The following is a 20,342-nucleotide window of genomic DNA, read 5'->3' as shown; positions in this document are numbered from 1 at the left end:
TTCTACTGAACAGATGAATTCTCCATCAAACCACTACTTGTGCAGCAAGTTTTTGGTATTAATCTGTTCAATTTCATCGGCTTTATTTCATTTGAAACCACTCTGAAAAGTGATCTCAGAATCCTAGGTCTGTGGCTTAGTAGAGAAACTCTCCTTCCATTCATCCACCCATTCATTCAATAATTACTTGTTGAGTATCTACTCTGTGCTGGGTGCTAGTCCGGTTGCTGAGCAATTATCAACAAGCAAAACAAAAATCCTTCAGGGAGCTTACATTCTAGTGGTGGAGGCAGATGCAGGTGGTGGGGAACATAGTATTTCAGGTGATGAAAAAGTCTTTGGACAAAAATTAAGCAGAGAAGGATAGGGCAGGGGCTGTGATTTTACATGGAGCTGGCAGGAAAGGCCTCGTGAAGAAGGAGCTATTTTAGCAAAGGCCTGAAGGAGGTGAAGATATGTGGAGGAAGAATATTCTAGGCAGAGAGGAGAGTAAGAACAAAGGCCTTGAGGCTGGAAAGCTGAGTCAGCCTCCATCTCTGCAAACAGCTCACCAGCACGAGAGAGCTCCCAAGGCCTCCACCAGGGACCTCAGAAGGACTTGGGGGCCTGGAAACCTCCCTCTCAAGATCAACACCTGAAAGGCAAAAACTGTTCCAGTCAGGAATCCTCAAAGGCCCCTTCAAAGCTACACAGTGCTCAATGAAAGAAAAAAGTGAAAAAAGATTAACAGCAACACCACGATTCATCAATCATCTATCTGCCAGGCACTGCCTTCAATGCCTCGGACACATTATCTCAGTTAAGCTGCGCAACAACCCTAAGATACATAGGAATATCACCCCCATCTTATACGGGAGAAACTGAGGCTCAGTGAGGTTACATAACTCAGCCCAGATGACATTGCTAGCAAGTGAGAGCCAAGATGCAAAGCCAGCCCCACCTGCTGCCTAAATAGGCTGAGACTAACCCCCTGCTACACTCACACAGCCAGGACAGAGGCAGAGGGGCAGAGAGGGGGTTCAAGTCCGTTTGTAGGACAGCACCAGGCTGTCAGGTAGCTCCTGGGCTGTTTCCAAGAGGGTCCATGGGATGGAATGGGCCAGAAAGAAAAACAAAGTTCTGCCAAGCAGGACTCCGTCCCCCGTCCCCCAGAGAGTGACAAATACAAGACCAACACACACTGCAGGAGGCACCCACACCCTGCTGGGCCCCGCCAGGCAAAGGACAGCTGCCCACACGCCCATCACAGAAGTCATCACTCGGCTCGGGGGAGACTTGTGTTTAACTTGAAAGTTCCATGTTGTACAGCAGAGCAATAAAGCTCAGATGGCCTCACTGCATTAAAGAGACAGTGTGGGCAAAGCACTTAGCACAGTGACTGGCATATACTAAGGTACGTAGAACTGCTGGCAGATGCGGGGTCCTTCCCTCCCTCACCTTTCTCCTCACAGGCCTTACCCCCCAGCATGGGATGCACCCGACTGGTGCGAGCATTGCCCATGTGGCTGGAAACTTCCTCAGGTGGGAGCATGCTGCACGCACCTCCGTATTCCCGCCACCGCGGACAGCTGCCTGGAGTTCACAACTGGGGAAACAGAGGGCTGGGAGGGGCTCGCAGCCACCCTCAGTGATAAGGGCAACAGCGTCCCGGTTCCTGCCCATCACTCTGCACACGCCCTAGACGGAACTCACAATGACACCACGTGATGCTTTGGGTAACTTTTTACTCCATGCCTGGCTTGCCCGGTGCATGGGACGCTCCATGAGATCAGGGAGCGAGTCCACCTCGTGTGCCCAGCTATCCTCACGGCAGACCTGAGCAGAGCCTCCATAAACTTCTAATTCAGGGGAGGAAGACTGAAAGGGCCCGAGGAGCCCTTGACCCTGACCCTGATCCTGAGGCCACATCCAGACATCCCAGAGAGAGCCCACCCGTGGTCGCTGCCCAGAGATAGCCCAGACAACCACACGCTTCTGGAACCAGGGCGGGCACAGCCACGCTCCCTCGGCGGCCCAGACACAGGGCCCAGCAACAGAGCAGGGCGCAGGCAACGCCCGGTCCGTCTCCTGGCTCTCGGAAGCCACCAGGGAAGGGGACTCGCAGAAAAGCGAGCAGCCGGGGCTATTCTCCCCGCGCCAGCCCTAGTGGGCAGGGCCCGCGGGCGGAGAGGGAAACCCGAAGAAACAGCCTATTGGGAGAAAACCCTCTCTGGACATCAGAGGAGCCGCCCGAGGCAGGGCCTGGACTTCTGGAGGAAAGAAAGACAAAGAGAGAAGCGGGGAATTTCCAGGTCCCGCTGACCTCATGCCCAGATGGTCAGCGGCGGTCCCGGGATGGCTGCTGGGCGGACGGGAACCCTCCTCCTTCTGGTCAGAGAGGTTTTCAGCAGCTCTCCCGGAGAGGGCCGTCAGCTCAGGGGGACAGAGCTGGAAGGGACTCTCAAGGGCCGTGAGGCCGATCTCACTGCAGTGAGATCTTCTGGTGGGGTCTGGCTCCAGACTCCACATTCACCTGGTTCCAGAAGCTACAAATCAGCAGGTGGCCCGCCGGCAGTGGGACCCCAAGCCCCTTGCCTAAACCAGAGACAGCTAGTGGTAAAGAGGCAGCAGCTCAGACTTTCTTCCAAAACAAGACCTCAGCCAGTGGGGAGGGGCCCTCCATAGCCCACCTGGAGGGACCCTGGGGCTGCCCAGCAGAACCAGAAAGGCGCAGTTTGGGAGCAGAAAGGGGCCCAGACAGGCAGCAGGTCAGGCGGCGACCAGAAAGCAGGAAGACGAAAGTGAGGCTGTTGAAATTGAAGGAGCCACTCACCACCAGGCAAGCAGCTAGCAGGGTGGGAGGGGGCAGGGGTGTGGGCCCAAATCCCAGCCTCACCCCAGAAAGAGAGGGTTGGAAAACGCTAGATTCGGAATTAAATTTGCATTCCAGATTCTGCACAGAAATGCTTCAGCCTGCCTGAGACTGTCTTGCCATTAGCCGTGTTCTGGTCGCTGGAGGTGGGCGTGGCGGTGGAAGGGCCCCCAAGCTCCCAAATGATATTCACTTGCACAGCCACTAACATTTACAAAATAATTCATAGTTTCCCAAGCGTTGTTTTTCCATCTGACTGTCACAATAACCCTGGGAAGAAGGTAGGGCTGATGTCTGTTTGACAGATGAGGAAACTGAAGTCCAGCTTGGGGACCTAGCTCAATTTAATGCCTCTAGTCACTAGCTACATCCTGGGGCCTGCCATCACCAGGAGGAGGTGATGTTCTCCCTGGCCCTGAGCCCAAGCAGATCTCTGGGACTGGGAGGCAGGAGGTCACGGCAGCGGACAGAGGCCAGGGCTGTGGAATGCTGGCAATGGGGGTGGCAGAGGGGTGAAGGGAAGGGGTCTCTAGGAAAGAGCACAGAACACAACATCAAAGAGGCCTGTCCTAGTGTCTACTCTGCTGCCTGCTCTCTGTGTATGGGACCATGGGCTCATTCCTCGTGTGTGAGCGGAGGACCCCGGCCTAGGTAGAAACCGGGTGATGTCTTCAAGCTGACCTCGAGATTGAAGAAGACCCAAGCCTTGGGAGCTAGCAGCTAGTCAAGGAAAGAGAGGTGACCAGCACGCTAGAACTAACACAGCCTTGCAGTCAGGAAGGAAGGGTCCAAACAGGGTGGGGACTAGGGTGGGGCAAGCTAGGCACTGAGGTGCAAGCACGAGACCCCGAGACTGAGCCCTGCTCAAATGCTGCACCCTGGGGCCTCCCCTGCACTAGTCTCAGCTCTGTCCACCCCTGGACAGCAGCCTCATCTGTAAAATAGGAATAATAATAGAACCTACCTGGTATAAAATTAAAGAAATTAAATGAAACAATATGTGCATAGTTGGAAGGGAGTTCTCACTTTCTACTTTATACAATACCTCCTGGTTGTTTGATTTATTGAATCAAGAAACATATATTTCTTTTATAATACAATCTCCAAAGTAATAAGAGTGTACAGTATCTAGCTCAGTACTTGGTACACAGTAGGCGCTTAGTAAAACGCTGCAGCAACCCCCGACAACTGTGCCCAGCAGTCAGTTGAGCAATAATGGGGTTGCAAGTACAGTGTCCAATATAAAGAGCTGGGCTGAGGAATCATGAGGTCTAGTCAAGGTACATTAGAGCAAACACCTTCCCCTCACTGGGCCGCAGTTCCCTAAAAGGACGGGGTTGCAACAATAGCAATAATATAACATGCGGGGGTTGAACTGGATAATCCTTACAGCCAGGGCCATCGACTGCAGAGCACTGAATTAAAGTCGGGAGAGACGGTGACAGTTAGTTAAGCGCTACTATGTGCCAGGCACTAGGCTGCACCATTATGCTCATTATCTTGTTTTCTTCTCCCTATAAGAGACAAAAATTATCTCTGCTTTCCAGCAAGAAAACCCATCCCTCCAGCTAGACAGCATTATCCCCATTTTTCAGACGAGCAAGCAGACTCAGGGAGGTTAAGTCACTTGCCTAAGGACACAGAGCTGGTTAGTGGTAGAACACATAATCCAACCTTGATCCGTCAGACTCCAGCACCCTCTGCTGCCCTGCACTGCCTGGAGAGGCAGGAGGCTAAAGCTCAGGGGAAGAAAACCAGTCCTGCTGTCCGGCTCTCCAGAACACGCCTCAAGTTCCCAGTCCCTGCCTTTTCTTATCTCTAACGTTGTATGCCCCCAGATCCCAGTCTGCCCCTGGCCATCTGCTGTCACCAGGGCTTATTAAGAATCTCAGAATGAAGGGAAGCTCAGTGGAAATTCAGTCCTGTACCTGTCCAGTCTGCAGAGGAGCCAGGGGACTCCGGCTGGCCAGCTTCAGCAACCTAGACCTCACCAGCTTCCTCCTCAAGATGACTCCTGGGGCAGCCAGCACGGGCTGTAGTTAGGCTACTCCCAGTTCTGCTTCCACTGGCCCTTGCTCTGCCCTCTGGGGTCCCCTGGAATAAGAAACAAGATGCCTCTCTGCTCCATGTCAGCCTTGAAGAGATTTGGAACCTGTAGCATTCTCTTGAAGCTAATCAGCCCTACTTCCCTGCACTGTCCCCCACAGGGGCTGGCTTCCACACCCCTCCCCAGCCCACCCCCCACCAACCCTCTACCCCCACCCTATCCGCAGCTGGTCCTGGAACCGGACACAGTACTCCAGGTGTGGTCTGCCTGACTGAACACAAAGAGCCTTTCACCTCTGCTCTGGTAGGCATTATATTTCTACTGATATAGCCTTGGTGTACATTTGCTTTCCTTACAGCTGGGCCACCCACAATAAAGAGTGTACTTTCTCAATGATGTCACCAACCTGCGTGTATTCCTGATTGGCTGAGAACAAAGCTCCCTTGTAGAAAAGTATGCTTGAGGAGGTGTCAATTACATAAAGGGGCAAAAGTAACTTATTGATTCAGTAATCCCCTATTTAAGAGTTCTAGGTATCTAGAGATCTCTGCATCAGTACACACAGGGGCTGAAAAATGTTCACTGCCACAGGCTTTGTAAATAGCAAAAGTATCCAGAATGTTCCTCAAGAAGCAACTGGTTAAATAAACTATGGTGCATTCATTCAATGGACCATACTATAGCTATCAAAAAGAACTGGGTAGACTGCTTTGCAGTGACACAGAAAGAAAGATGCCCATTAAATAAAAAGCCAAATACAGACATATATGTGTAATAGGATACTATTTAAAAAAAAAAAAACAACACACGACTACGTGTGTGTGTGTGTGTGTGTGTGTGTGTGTGTGTGTGTATAAAACCTTAAAAGTGCATAGGAAAAGGTCTGGAAGGATGCATACCAAATTGCTACTAGTAGATGGCTCTAGAAAAGGACCTGGGACAGGGAACGAGAATCAAAAGAAACTTTTATTTTACCCACAATATTTTAACTCTTTACATGGGAAATCTAGTCCTGTTCTTATGCAATTAAAAAATTAATTTTTAAACATGGTGGGGCCAGGGGAAGGGGAGAGAACGGAGAAAGAACACAACTTTCACTTTTTACTTTATACCTTTTGTATTGCGTGAGTTTTGGGGGTTTTTCCCCAATGAGCATGTGTTATTCTGTAATTTTTTAAAGAGAGATTTTAAAATAATTTTTAAAAAAAATATAAGTGGTTCGACAAGGTGAGAACAGTAGGGAGAACCTGTTATTCTGGCACCAAATGAGGCTGGAGGACTGTGGGCAAGGGTTGGGAACATCCTTCCTATGTGCCTGCTTCACATGGACAGAAGAGGCTACGGGGATTCCATAAAAATAACGAGGAAAAGTCCAGGGGTGAGTTTTCTAGTTAAGGAATTCTGTGTTTGGAGAACTGGCAACTGCAGAGGCGAGTTTCAATCTGGAACCCACTAGAAAGGATCTGGCTTCAGGAGGGTCAGAGCTGGGCCTGGAGGTGACCACGGCAGAACAGAACCACCAGACTGTGGATAACCACCGTGAGCCGGGAACAGGTGAGGAGCAGGGGCTTCCCTGCCCACCACCAGGGGGTCCTCACACCTGCACTACACCTGCTTTGCTGGTAAAGAAGCGGAGGCAAGAGAGGCGCAGAGCTTGACTCTAGACCACGTGGTTCTCAAGCAACAAAGTGGAACCCAAATCTGATGATCACATCACTGATCCCAGTCTTGTACTCTCCTGTCACCAACGGCCCCTAACAAAAGCTGAGAAGGCAGCCCAAGCAACCCCAGCCTACTCTCAGTCACCCCACACAGGCCTCCTCCAGCTCCTGGGAGCCACAGGCAGGACACATCGTCTGCCTAGGAGGCTGGCTTCCCTCCCGGCAGCGGGGACCTCACTTTGCCCAGGAGGAGTGGCCTCAACCATAAGCCATAGGGGCAAAGGGCACTAAGACCAACCCTAGGACAAGAGAGATGGGGGACCTGACTCTCCTTCTGTCTCTCAGCCCCCAGTATGCCCAAAGCTGGTTTGTCCAATGAACAGCTTATCCAACCCTGTAATTCCTCACCCCTCTCCAAAAGGGAAGATGCCAATTTTTGAGAAGTCCCCTTATAGCAAATATAGTGGAAAGAGGGTTTAACAGATTCAAATCCTGGCTCTGCTCTCTCCCCAGGTGACCTTGGGCAGGCCTCAGTTTCCCTGTTTCTCCCCATGGAAATGTTGTGAGGGCCAAGTAGGAACCACAGAGTTCTCTGTAAACCTCAAAATGCTACCTAAACAGGAGTGATAATGGCTATGAAAGGGCTAGGAAAAGAAAGACTGGACAAGGGCTGAGAAACTCAGATGAGGGCCAAAGATGGCTTGCATTAACAGGAAAAGGCTGGAAACTACCTAAATGAGGAGGAAAATGAGTAACCATGTTGTGGCAGTTTCATATCAGGGAATACTATACAGCAGTGGAAAATGAATGAACCAGAGCTAGAGATAAAAACAAGCACGAATCTCACAATTCTAACATTAAGCAAAACAAGCAAGCTGCAGAAGACTACAGACAGTATGACTGCATTGAAATAACATTTTAAAACATACAAAACAATAATACATACTGTTTAGGGATGCATACATGTATAATAAAACTATAAAGACATGCAAACGAATAATAATAAACACTAAATTCAGAACACTTGTTTCTTTGGGGAGATGATTTGGGAGAAATTTCTGGTGTGCGGAAAATGTGTTATTTCTTAAACCGGATGAGTGGGTACCCAGGTGTCTGCATGTTAGACTGTATGTCTGAGAAACTCCACAACGTTTTCTAGAAGTCAATGCTGCAGACTCCCAGGAGTCAGAGTCAGGTGGGGGTGGCATTTGCAGAGGCAGAAGTAGGGGTGTGGAGGGGCCAGGGCTCCTCAGACCACTGCTGAAGCTGACTGTGACCGGCAGAGAGTGGGGCAAGCGCTCTGCAGAGTGGGAGGAGACCAAACCAAAGTGCTCCTGACTCATGGGGCAGCCCCACGCCCGCCAAGAAAATACCAGCTCTGGCCTCTGGGCCTGCCTACTTGGTGACACGACTCCCACAGTGCGCGTGCACGCACACACACACACACACCCCTGCCTGGGCTGCCCGGCGTGTCCACCACACAGGTGTTCAGGGACACAGGGCTCCTGCTTCTCAAGAACAGCCTCAGGGTGAGGACCCTGGGAGAGAGCAGCTCAGCCCTGCCCAGGACAGCCCTCAGACAAAGAGCCAGCTGCTCCTCGCCAGTCATCTGTTCCAATCTGAAGAGTGACTGTCCTGGGCCAGTCATGGGAAAATCATCAAGAATTTCCTGCAGTGGCCCTGGTGGCTGCCAAGGTCTCTGGGGGTCGGCAGCTGTGCTTCCCCACAGAACAAGGGGAGGTGCTCCCTGCTGCCCGTGCCTCCCTACAGCAACTCTCCGGAGGGCACCCAGACACCCTCCTTGCACAGATGGCCAGGGATGGGCACCGTGGGCAGAAGGGAGGCAGCAGTGAGAAGCCAGGAGGGTGGGCACGGAACAGCCTGACCCAGCCATAGGAGACTGGCAGCCACTGGAGCCAGAGAGGGCGACCCAAACACTGAGTTGTTAGAGTTAAGAGCTGGAAGAGAATGCCCTGAGATGTCAGTCAGCGAGACCCCTTCATTTTGCACCTGGGAAACTAAAGCCAGCAAAGGGAAGAGACCTGCCCAGAGCCACAAGAACAGCAGTGGCACAGAAGGGACACAAACCCCATCTCCTGGTGGCCACCCGTGTGCTCTCTTACCACACCACACTACTGTCCAACCTCTCTCCCTGCCTCACAGTGCTCCGGTGAGCAATGAGGGGGGACAGGGGGAGGTGAGAAAGGAAGAAACTGCACTGAGGTGGGTCCACAAAAGAAAGAAGTCTGTAACAACACCAGGAGGCGGACAGCCCCCTGATCCTGGGCTGGGGTCAAGCAGAGGGGGGTGCTGAGGGCTGTTGAGGGAATTCAGGCCAAATGTCCTCTGAGCCCCTCCCACATCTGAGTTTCCACTAGTCTACACAGCAACAGATGTTTGAAACAAAGCAAAGGATGAGCCATCCAGAGAGGACATAATATGGTCCATAGGGTGGCAAGTGTCTTAAGTCTGTTTTCTGCTGCTATTGCAGAATATCACGGACTGGGTCATTTATAAAGAACAGAAGTTTATTTGGCTCATGGGTCCAGAGGGTGGGAAGTCCAAGAGCATGGCACCAGCATCTGGTGAGGGTCATCCCATGCCAGCAGACAGAAGGTGAAAGTGAGTAGGTAAGACAGCGAGTATCAGCTGAACTCTCCCCTTTTATAACTAACCCGTTCCCATGACAGCAACATTAATCCATTTATGTGGGCAGAGCTGACATTAATCCATTCATGAGAGCAAGAGGGATTAAACTGCCAGCACATGGACTTCAGGGGGCCACATTCAAACTGTAGCAGAAATTATCCAGAGCACAGAAAATTGGACCATCCTCATCATCTCCTACTGAAATCCTTTCAATAGCCTCATTATTAGCACCATTAATGATAACAGCAGCTAGCATTTACTGAGCACTTATCGCGTATCAGCCCTGCGCCGTCCCATTAATTCCAGCCACTCTAGGAAGGAACACTGACGTCATACGGAGCTTACAGATGAGTTCGCAGAGGCCCAGAGTGGCAGAGGCAGCACCCACCCAGGTCTGCCAAGCACTGAAGCACGTGCTGTGCCCCAGGGGTTCTCAAAGAGCGGCCTGGACCAGTGGCACCAGCATCACCACCAGCCACTGGATCAGATGCTCTGGGGGTACAGCCCAGCAATCTGTTTAATAAGCCCCCAACCTAGGGGGCTTGCTCAAGTTTGTGAACCAACTGCTCTAACTATTTCCCAATCCTGCTAACAGGAAAAAAAAAAATGACACTTCTAAGCCTAGTATCAAGACCTTTTAGGGTCTTTCCCAGCCCACCCGGTCAGCTCCTCAACCCAGGAGAGCCTTACTCAAAATCTTCTGCCCAGTCTACTAAGTTCCAGGAGAGGACCACCATCTTTCTAGCGTCTGGCCTTGAAGTCACTTACCCCCAGAAGCCCCCTAACCACCTAGCACCCCCAAATTACTCCACACTCCAGTCATATTTATGCCGGTCAGACTCATTAGGCACTTGATAGCACACAATGCCTTCTAGGGAGCACTCACACACATTTCTCCCCACTTGACTACAAGTTCCTGGAGGGCAGAGCCAGTTCCTTATGCACCTACGAGTCACGAACACTGTACAGCACGGGGCACAGAGAGCCATCAGGAAATGTTTGCTAACTATCAGAAGGGGGAAACTCGCCGTGGGAGAGCAGATCCTGGCTTTCATCCCACCTCCCATCTCCAGGCCTCAGTTTCCTCATCTGCAAAATGCACCATTGTTCTCGTTTCTTCTATTTTACTCCTTTATTGGACAAAGCCATACCCAGCAAAGCCATACCCTAGACACTCTTCTCATCAACAGTACATACATGAAGACTAAACAGGTCCCTGTTCACATCCTTATATCACAGGAAAAGAGAAAGATAATAAATAAATACACATTAAAAATAACTCTATGTCAGACACTAAGTTCTATACATATACTTTCTCACTCGCAAATAAAGGAGATTATTTCAGAGCATGATGAATGTATGAAAAAAATAAAATAGTAATGTGACAGAAAGTGAAAAAAGGGGCTACTTTGCATAGAAAGATCAGGGAAGGCCCCTTTGAGGAGGTGACATTTGATCTGAGACTTGACGGATAAGGAAAAACCAGCCATGGGAAGAGCGGGGGAAAGGTTTTCTAGGCAGAGGGAAGAGCACGTATGAAGGCCTCAGGGTGAGAACAAGCTTGACGTGTTGGAGGGAAGAAAGCAGGCCGTGTGGCACAGCTAAATCACAGTGAGCGCAGGAGTAAAACAGTAACCAGTGGGTTGGAGAGGGAGGCAGAAAAACAACCTCCTACAATGCTGCCCTGCTCAAGTCAGGTCGGCCTGACCCGATCAGGACATCCGGGCCCCAAGTCACAGGCAGCACTGGGGGGTAAGGGTATGAGTCAGACCCCCCAGCTTCCTGGGGCCCCCCAAAACCTGGTATGAGCATTGAGGGGCAGGCACCAAGCCTCAGCATGAGTGCCATGCCATACCCATGGGACACCCATGGGCGGGAGATAACATGGAGATGTAAGTATGTAGAACATAGTACACTCCCAGCTGCAGCTTCCAGAGAGGCATGATCAAGTGCCTCCATGAAGTGCCAGTCCCTGATCACATTACTTTCCCGGGACACAACCAGGACAGCAGCCTTGGTCAGTGGAATCGGAACAGGACCCAGGGTTCAAATTTACTAGTCCTGGGCAAGTCTTAACCTCTTTGGGCCTCAGTTTCCTCACCTGCAAATAGAGGATACTAATAGGGTCATTAGAAAGATGAAACGAGATACTGAATGAAAGCACTGTGCCTGGCATATAGCAAGTGTTCATAAACATAAGCGATTAGTATCATCATTATAAGTTTTTTCACTGCCTCAGTTTTTTCAGCTGTAAAACAGGGATAGGACAACATCACAGAGTTGCTATTAGTTTGCACTAATAAATATTCCACCCTCCTAATACAACATCCATTGTCAGGGATTTAAAAAAATTCTGAGAGTGCCCCTTTCTGACCTCTCATCAGATGTCAAATTCCCCTCTAACACACCCCATTGTTTGGAGAATGAGTAAGTGCTGATTTAATCCCATTTTGACGGTACTGTGAAAAGAAAAATGATGCATTAGGAATCCACACATTTCCCTGCACTGTCATTCCGCAAGGGGGTGGGGATGGATATCCGCTCTTCTGCATCATTCACGAAAGTCCCTCCCTCCCCTTACCAAAACACAACCTCTCCCCCAGTCATACAAAATTCCCACCTACTGCTGAACATATAATTTAATGACTGCATAATGCAATCACACTCCTATACACACAACACACATGCACACGAATGTCCTACAGTGGAAAAGTCACTCATAGTAAAAACTCCATCCCCACAATCACTCCCGGAAACTCACTACATCCACCCTGCACATGCACACAAATGTCTCCAACGATGTGCATGCAAAGTACGTTCAACAGAAACAGAATAGCAGGGATTCTGGAGCCAAATGCCTGAACTCAAATCTGACTTCGCAACTCACAAGTTGTGTAACCCCAATTTCCAAGTGCCTAGGTTTCCCAAACTGTAAAATGGGCTTGATAATGTTCACGTTTGGGACGAACGTGACAACTAAATGACTTTAATACACATAAAAACAGCACTTGGAAAGGGCCCGATATGAGTCGTTATGTTCCTCATCGTTACATGTGCACCCTGCTTCCAGAACTTCACACAAAACTACTGACGCCGCGTAGGCAACTCGCCCCCACACGGTAAACACCCCGGGGGCCAAGCCAGCAGCACCCGGGCCCGCACGCGCGCACACCGCCTCCGCGCCGTTCCCAGGCGCTCCCCGCGCAGTGCGCACGCGCGCCCCCGCCACCCCGGCGCCGGCTACTAGTCCCCGCGCCTCGGGCCCCGGCTGCCGGGGGAGACGCCCCGCGACCTCGCGCGCCGGAGTCCGGGGCCCAGGCCACCCGACCCGACCTCCCCCTCACGCCCGATCACTGCCGAGGCTCCGAACGACCCGGGTCCCGGCCCCCACCTCCCCCCCATGCCCGCTCCGGCCCGGCCGGGTTACCTGAGGGCGGGCGTTTGGGGGGACAGCGCCCCGCTCACCGCGTCCAGCCTCGGGTCCGGGGACGGGGCAGCGGCTCGGGCCCGGTGCCGGCCCGGCAGCGTTCCTCAGGCTCCCGGGCCGGGGCTGGGGGACAGGGCCGAAGACTAGGAAGTGCCGGGGGCTGGGCCGCTCCACCCCTGGGAAAGTCCCCCGCGACTGGCAGGCCGCTCGCCCAATCGCGCCGCGCGGCCGGATGGAGCGAGGTAAACACGGGGCCCCGAGAGCCGGCTCGCCGGGCCCGCAGCGGCCTTCCCCGCCGGAGCGACCTCCGCGGCGCCGCCGGCCCGGGCCCGTGCAGCCCCTCGCCGGGAGTCCCGGGCCGACGCCGCCTGGGGCCACCTAGAAAGCCGGAATCTCCGAGCCGAGGCGAGCCGCCGAGACCACCACCCTCTTCCTCGTAACGAGGAGGCCAGAGGCCAGAGCAGGGAGGGGACTTGGCAAGAGGCACGTAAGCATTTGGAGCTAAGCCAGAGCTGGAGCTCAGGGCCCCAGGGTTCCGCCCAGGGCACTCCCGGCCTCTTTTACAAGGACCTCGAAGACTCTATTGCTAGAATTTTTTGCTCACTTATGCTCCAGGCAGCGTAGGCACTTGGGGTGCATTATTTTATTCGCACAATCACCCTAGTGAGATAGGTTGTATCCCCTTTTTTATTTTTTTACCGTAAATAATATGTGTGGCACAGAGAGGTTAGATGACCCCCGTAAGGGGCTGAGCCAAGTTTCAAAGCCAGGTGATTAAATCCAGAGGCTATCTTCCACCCTACCTCGCTGTGGGATTTCCTGGACAAGTAAGGAGCAGTAACTCGCTTTAAGGTTAGGAACACTTTTTTTAAAGCCCATTATTTTATTTTATTTTATTTTATTTTATTTTATTTTATTTTATTTTATTTTTTGTTTGTTTTTTTTTTGGTTTTTTTGAGACAGGGTCTCGCTCTGTCGCCCCAGCTAGAATGCAGTGGGGTCATTATAGCTCACTGCAACCTCAAACTCCTGGGCTCAAGCGATCCTCCAGCCTGACCCTCCCGAGTAGCTGGGACTACAGGTGGATACTACAGGCAAGCGCCACCATAACCGGCTAATTTTTCTTTTTTTTTCCTGTTTTTTTTTGTTGAGGCATGGTCTTGCTCTTGCTCAGGCTGCTCTTGAACTCCTGACCTCAAGCAGTCCTCTCACCTTGGCCTCTTCTCAAAGTGCTAGAATTACAGGCATCAGCCACCCTGCCCAGCCTAGGACAGCTCTTTAAACTGGGTTAAAATAGCTTTATGAAAAACCTATTGCAAAGGACCCATTACACTGGAACTGTTGAAAACTTAATTATCGGCAGGCCCTCATCCTCAAAAAAAATTGGGAGAAAGGATTTGGGGAACTATTTCATATGCACACACCTTCATTTTACAGAAGGGGAGGCCTGTCAATCAATTGTGTGAAAACAGACAATTACCCAAGGAAATGCCTAATCCAGGGATTCTCCTTTCAGGCCTTGTGACATCCTGGGGGGTCTTCAGCCACTTCAAAGGTGTTACCAGACTTTCAAAATGATATTAAATGTAGTTCACTTTAGTTAGGAAAATGAGTACACATATACTTGATTCTGAAGGGGGAGGGAGGGACTGCAAACACTGAACAAAGCACCGCTGAGTGTTACCCTTGGGGAAGCCCTACAGGGAAATTGCAATCAAGGACCTGATTTACATAGCTGCCCCCATGGGTCATCTCCACCCATTAGGCCCCCAGATGCCAGTTTTCTCCCTGCTCTTTGTGTGCGCTTCCCAGTTCTCTTCCTGGAATGCTCTCTCCCTAATCTAGGGCCAGGCCTTCTTCATTCCCACCGCCTACCCACTGAACATTGAAATTTACTTAATTAACAAAGGGTCAATAATGACTTGCATTTTGTTTCCACAGCTTCAGCTGTTTTTGTAAAATGTCTCACCTTAGAGAGTTGGGCAAACAGCTTCATTTCCCAAAGGTCTGGGTGACACCTAGGTGGGGTTGTTGGGGAATGCTCAAGCTTGACATAAAACCGTTACCCAAGCCATCTTTTTGCCTGACTTCGTTCTGGATACTTTTCCTTAGCGGTTACAACTTGTGAGCAAACTCATCTCTTCAAAGTAATGACAGCCCCCACCCCTCCCATCCTTTTAAGCATTGGTTTAACTTTAGATTATTCCCCATGGATCATGGATCATGGAGACTACTGAGCGCAATCCCCTATTTCTGCGGTCCTCAACCCCTAGGCTGTGGACCAGTAAGTCCGTGGTCTGTTAGGAACTGGGCCGGACAGCAGGAGGTGAGTGGTGGAGGGAGGGAAGCTTCATCTGTATTTACAGCTGCTCCCCATCACTGGCATCACCGCCTGAGCGCTGCCTCCTGCCAGATGGTGGCGGCATTAGATTAGATTCTGCCTTATGGTCAGTTGTATGATTACTTCATTAGATATTACAAGGTAATAATACTAGAAATAAAGTGCACAATATATGCAATTCACTTGAATCATCCTATCCTTCCCCCTACCCCATCAGTCCATGTAAAAATTATCTTCCATGAAACTGGTCCCTGGTGCCAGAAAGTTTGGGGACCACTGCCCTATTTGACAGGTAGGTAAATTCAGCTCTCTGTGTAGAAAAGGACTTGCTCAAGGCTACACACTTTGAGTGACCTTGGCTCCTAGTCCTGTGTGCTCTGTCACTCTATCTTGTCATCTTCACAATGACATGATTTTTCTCATTTTTTTTACAGTGACTCAACACTGTCATGAATATAGGCTATGGATCTAACTAATGGGGTTCCAATCCTTACTCAGCCACTTACTACTTGGGTAGCTTCTCTAAGCCTCAGACTTCTCTCTGAAAAGTGGGGATAATTTACCTACCCCTCAGGTGATCATGAGGATAAATAAGATAATGCAAATAAAGCCCAAGCTTGGCACACAGTAGGCATTCGAGAAATGATAGTGGTGCCTGGGTGTGGGTTGCATGCATTGGGTAGAACTTCGCTGTTAAACCCAGCAGCTCAACCTCATCAGGTTCCATCCCACCGTCCGCATCCACTCTGGGACCCTAGATGCTGGGGGGCATGGCAGGGATGGGAGACAGGCCCCCTAGCCTGGCACCCCCACCACCCTTTGGCCTAGAAGGGGATTTCCAAGTCAGGAAGTTGGGCCTGACGCTGGGAGCTGAGTGATTCAGGCAGGTGGCAACCTCTTGTTCTTCCAGAGTGACAACAAGCACCCGCACAATGCCCCACCTAGGAGGAGAATCAAACCTCCTGTGTTTCGTTTTAAAGCACACAAACTTCCTAATCTCCTTTATGCACACCTCTACCAAGGTGGGTCTGAAGTCAGACCCAAATATACATTTGAAGGAAATAAAAAACATACCAAAAAATCCACCTACAACCGATTTAGCTCTAAATCAAGTGCCAGAAGAGGAGCAGAGGCTGTGTAATAAAAGCATTAAAATGTAACATTTATGGAGTATTTGCTGTGTGCTAGGCCCACACCTTAATGTAGTTTATCTCCCCGCCAGCCTATGAGGTGGGTAACATTGTCATCCCCATTTCACACACGAAACTGGGGTTTTGAGGTATTAAATGACTTGCCCAAGGTCTTACAGAGCAGCAAGTAACCCAAGCATGAAGATCCAGGCTCTTAAACCGTTAAGGCTCACTCTTAAGCATCATGGCTTGGCAGCTAGCAAGACATTGAACGCAGATGCCAGCCTTGATGGGCCTTTAGAAATTATCAAACCCAGCCTTTTCCTTGTAGGACTGGAGCCACACCAAGGGCCAGAGAGGGGCAGGGACTTATAGGAGATCTTACATGGAGTTTGTGATTAATACTTGGGACTGGAACCCAAGTCTTCTGCTCCCAGCACAGTGCTATGTCCACGCACCCCACTAGTGGGAAATGGAGCTTCTAAATCAAACAAGCACATTCCCCATTCCATTAGGAGAGTGAGTGAGCTGGGGCCTTGGCTGGGGGTGGTGAATGGAACTTGGGGCAAGCAGTGAATGAACTGGGAAAAGCAGTCCTGGGTCCCTGTCTTAGACCCATAGCCTCAGGCAATGTCAGGCATGTAAAACCCTCCAGTGAATTCTAGGTACTTTTGGTGCTGGGTGTGTGTGTTTCTGTTAAGAGATTTTGGTGATAGTTAAATAAGATAACACATGTCAAGCACATGACATTGACTGAAATGATACCAGTGGCAGTTTTTTGTAAGAAGTAAATAAATAGTGGAGTCTATGGTCCCAGCCTCCCTCCCTCAGCTTAGGAAGACACTTTTAATTCTCTCTACCCACCTCCCAAATAACCATATGAAGGCATGGTAAGATGGCCATAAGTTTTCTCATTCATTCGGCACCTCAAGGTGAATGAACCCATTTCATACCTACAACTTGTCCGCTTCCCACGAAATGCAACATGCAGGGGTTAGGCGTAGGCTCCGGGTCAGACCCTCCTGGGCTTCAATCACAGCCCTGGCCCACTTGGAGCTGTGTCTTTTTATCAAATGATATGAAGGCTGTAACCGTGTGATTCACAGGGTGGTAAAAATTAAATGCCACATGGCTTGGCCTCAGTGAAAGGTAGCAATGATAATTATGGTCATCAACCTTATGAGGCAGCAGGGATTGTTTATCTCCTTTTCCCAAGGAGGACCCCGGGGCCCGGAGCTGGGAGCAACTTGCCCTGGACACTGTAGTGTTCTCTGAGGCCTGGAAGGCATTGGTGCCGACTTTTCCTCCAGCCTCTCCCCTATTTTCCTCTTTCTCCATCCCGACTGTTTCCCCTGTGTCCCTGGGTCTGCCTGTTACTCTTCAGTTTCTAGGGCACCAGTGGAGGAGAAGAAAGGGCAAAGTGACACTGGGGGAAATTCCCGGCCTCGTCACATACGTGGCCAGGCCAGGCCCCTCCCACAGTTCCCAGGAGCTCTGGGTCTCCCCACTCCAGCTTCTCGCCCTCTGGCCTCCCTGTCTCCGGGTCAGGGTGTCAGGCCTGGTCTGGGCTTGCATCCAAGCTTGCCCCTTGTCATCTCCTAAAAGTGGGAAGAGGTCAGCAGGGCCCAGGTCAGCCCCTCGGGGAGCCAGACCCACAGAACCGGAGCATTTCCTAATCCTGGAAGCCCTAACAGGGCCCTGAGAGCAATCCTCTTTCAGTCCCACCCACCCCCCTCCCATGCCGTCTCCCACACCCCTTCTTCTAGGGCCTCTCCCCATTCTCCCTCCATTCCTCTGAGGTCCAGAAGCCGCTGTCAGACTTGGCCTCTGATCCTTGCTTCTCCTAGCCAGGGACTTCCCTGGGCCGGGCTTCTGACCAGCTTTGGAAAATCTGGACTATTTGTGATCAAAAAGGAGGCTACATCACCGCTGTCTGCCAGCCCTCGTCCCACTCCCAGTGCCTCGGGCTCTCTGTTAAAGGTTCGAGGGCAGAAAGTTCCAGCGGCTCTAGGAGCAAAGCAGGTAGGAGAGAGGAGAGAGATCCTTTTGCTCCCGTGTTAGGAGGGTCCCGGCCTCCACGATGTTCTTCGGGGAGGCAGGGTTGACTCCTGGTCTCTTCCTATCTGGCTTTAGACTTCTAAAGCGCCCAACACACACCTGTACCCTCACCCTCAAAAACTAACACACACAGATCGTACCCACAGACTCGCTGTCACACACAAATACGCAGACACACAAACTTACACAGACATACACATACACACCTTGTGGATCTGACACATATGTACAACACAGGCCCATGTTGTCACATACACAAACACACACATCCACGTTCTCGCTTGCACACACCTACTCCCTTTCCTTGAAGGAAGAAGAAGACAAAAATAGGCCTTTCTTTTCTTTCCTTTTGGAAAAGCTAGCGACAACTGGAGAGAAAAAGACTGGCCCAGAAGGGAGGACAGGAAGAGGAAACAGAGAAGACACAGGAGGAGGCTGGGCGAGGAGCAGAGGCCCAGAGCCCGAGACCAGGGTGGGCAGAGCAGGCCAGGCTGGGAGCAGCAGACCCCAGCTAGCAGGAGAGGGGAGGCTGGTGGCTCTCGGCACAGAGCTGGGAGAGTCTGGTGGCCCCGGCACCCTTGTGTGGCAGGCCCTCTCCCCTGTCCTGGCCGCCCCCCCCCCCCGCCCCCTGGCCCCCGCCCCTATCTGGTCACTCACCTGGGAAGGGCAGGAAAATGTGAGGGTGTGTGTCTCCGGCTGCTGTCCCTGCGGAGGCTCTGAGGCTCACTGTGCTGCCGCAGGAAGGAGGGCTGGGCCCGGCGACTTTTAGGCAGGAGGGGAATTCCCCAGGCGCAGGAGCCGCCAGGCAGCCCCGCGAGGCCCAGCGAGGCCCCAGCCTGCCCCCTGGCAGGGCACAGGGCCCTCCCTTGTCAACCTCCACCTGTCACTCCCCAGACTGGCTGTCCCCTGCCATGAATTCCGGGGAGGGGAGGGGGCGCTGGGGAAGAGCGGGAAGGCTGACGATTGCTGGGCTGGACTGGAAACAGGCGCAGGCACAGGGGCAGACTCAGGGGCGACCTGGCCTGGCCTCTTGGGTTCTCCCGAGAACTGTTTCCTCCTTTGCCTAAGGTGGCGGACTCCAGTGTTCTGGGGCCCAAGGAAGTTGCCAGATGCCCAGCCCACATCCTCCTGCCCCATTCCTATCCCATCTGTGTCCACTTACTCTGTGTGTTCCCCACAGTGAAGGGAGAGCCCACACTCCTTCCCTCGTGCACGCCGGGTCTCCTTCGGATACCACGTGAGGCCTCAGAGACCCGCAGCACAAAGAGCTGTGCACATACCAGCTGCAGAGCCCGAGCACCCCACCTCCTCACCCTGAGCCTCAGGGACCCCTGCTGTGAAACGGGGAGAATGAGAGCGGCTTTGCTGACTCCTGCGATGGTAATTAAAATAAAATCGTGCTTTGCAGCCATCCTTTGTAAACTACTGACCACTTTACAAACATAAGGTCTCTGTTCACTCGCTGAAAAGATGCCACGGGAGGGGATGGCAAGGGCTGTTCAGGTGAGCGGGCCTTTCTTGATCACTCCTGGTTCCAGAGTTTCTTCATTCTTCCAGCAACATTTATGGAACAATGAGGATACAGGGATGGACAAGTCAGACCGGCTTCCTGCCTTCTCAGAGCTCACAGACGCTGAGGAGCCACATGTGGCTGTTTAAACATAAATTAATCAGAATTGAATAGAATTAAGGGTTCAGGTCCTCAGTGGCACCAGCCACATTTCAAGTGCTCAACAACCACACGTGGCTACCACATTGGACTGCACATACACACAACATTTCCAGCCTCTCAGAAAGTTCTGCTGCATAGCATTGCTCTGGGGGCTGTGGGCAAATGCATAGGCAATGACAGCAAAGAGTCGTAGAGACATGTGTTGGCAGGAGAAATGCAGGGGGCCACAGGAGCCTGGACAAGGGAGTGTCTGGTCAGGGTATGGGAACCGGGAAGTCTTCCTGAAGGAAGTGACACTTAAGCTGAGACCTGAGAGTAGCCAAGCAGGAGCATAAGGAAGGGTGTTCTCAGCAGCAAAAGGAATAGAATATACAAAGAGAAGAGAGAGTATATTCGGGGAACTGAAAATTGATCACTCTGAGCGGAGAGAGGGGTTTGAAGCAGATGATGGGGAGTAACAGAGATGGACCTGAGGAGGTAAGCAGGCCCAGGCCACAGGAGGTCAC

The 20,342-nt window shown here is 51.6% G+C and overlaps 1 protein-coding gene across 7 annotated transcripts in view; it reads right to left on the bottom strand.

Annotated features, from left to right (window-relative positions):
- The window catches only part of TNIP1 (TNFAIP3 interacting protein 1), a 47,761-nt gene extending 28,754 nt beyond the window's left edge, over positions 1 to 19,007 (bottom strand). For 5 of the 7 annotated variants that reach the window (XM_045551344.1, XM_045551346.1, XM_045551341.1 and 2 more), the window contains exon 1: positions 18,822 to 18,908. The gene's annotated coding sequence lies outside the window, so the exon portion shown is untranslated. Of the gene's footprint in view, positions 1 to 12,635; positions 12,728 to 18,821 lie in introns of those variants that run through there. The other 2 variants (XM_045551349.1, XM_045551348.1) reach the window with 2 other exon arrangements.
- Between the last annotated feature and the right edge of the window lie 1,335 nt (positions 19,008 to 20,342).

The sequence above is a fragment of the Lemur catta genome, chromosome 5, assembly GCF_020740605.2.
Source record: "Lemur catta isolate mLemCat1 chromosome 5, mLemCat1.pri, whole genome shotgun sequence".
NCBI lineage: Eukaryota > Metazoa > Chordata > Mammalia > Primates > Lemuridae > Lemur > Lemur catta.
Note: the sequence above shows the minus strand (reverse complement) of the source record. Positions and strands in the feature narration are given on the sequence as shown.